A 669-nucleotide genomic window follows, 5' to 3' on the forward strand; every position below is an offset into this window, starting at 1 on the left:
TTGATGAATTTAAGAACTGAAATTGAAAGGATAAAGAGATGGCCAAACTTAGAAAAGAGATATTGGTATAGTTCAAACCAGAACACTGTTCGGTAATTGGGTCATATCTAGAGCTATAGATCTCAGATTTAGGTCTACTTTATATGGATGGAAAGGTAAGACATAGGCCTACAACTTACATATGGAGCCCAAGATTTAAAAAGGTCATTTTCAAGTCCAAATTGTAGCAACAACAAAGAAGTCTGGATCTATCCTACAGCCCGCGCACTGTTCAATTTTTCTTAGAAAGCTGAGATAATTTCCTACAATTTTCAAGTGGTTCCAATTCTAATGTTATCAATGACGTTTTGGGTAGACAAGAAAAGATAAGGATTGTCACTAAATCAAGAGATGGTCATCCACTCATCAATTAGTCATGAAATCAATAGTTTTCAATTTTAGCCTATAAAAAGAAGCATTTGCCATGCATTTAGACATCTTGGTCTCCAAATCAAATCATACTTTTGTTTTCTCTCTTTGTATTTTTAAGTTTTATTTTGATTAATATCTTGTTTATGCATTTCATTTTCTTTTCTTTACTTAGTTAACTTTTATCGTATTTATGTTCTCATCTTATTTATTAATCTTTCTCTCTTTTATTATATTTAGCTAAGTTTATTATGTTAAGGT

The sequence above is a fragment of the Populus euphratica genome, unplaced genomic scaffold (genome assembly GCF_000495115.2).
Source record: "Populus euphratica unplaced genomic scaffold, PopEup_1.0 scaffold216.1, whole genome shotgun sequence".
Classification (NCBI taxonomy): Eukaryota; Viridiplantae; Streptophyta; class Magnoliopsida; order Malpighiales; family Salicaceae; genus Populus; species Populus euphratica.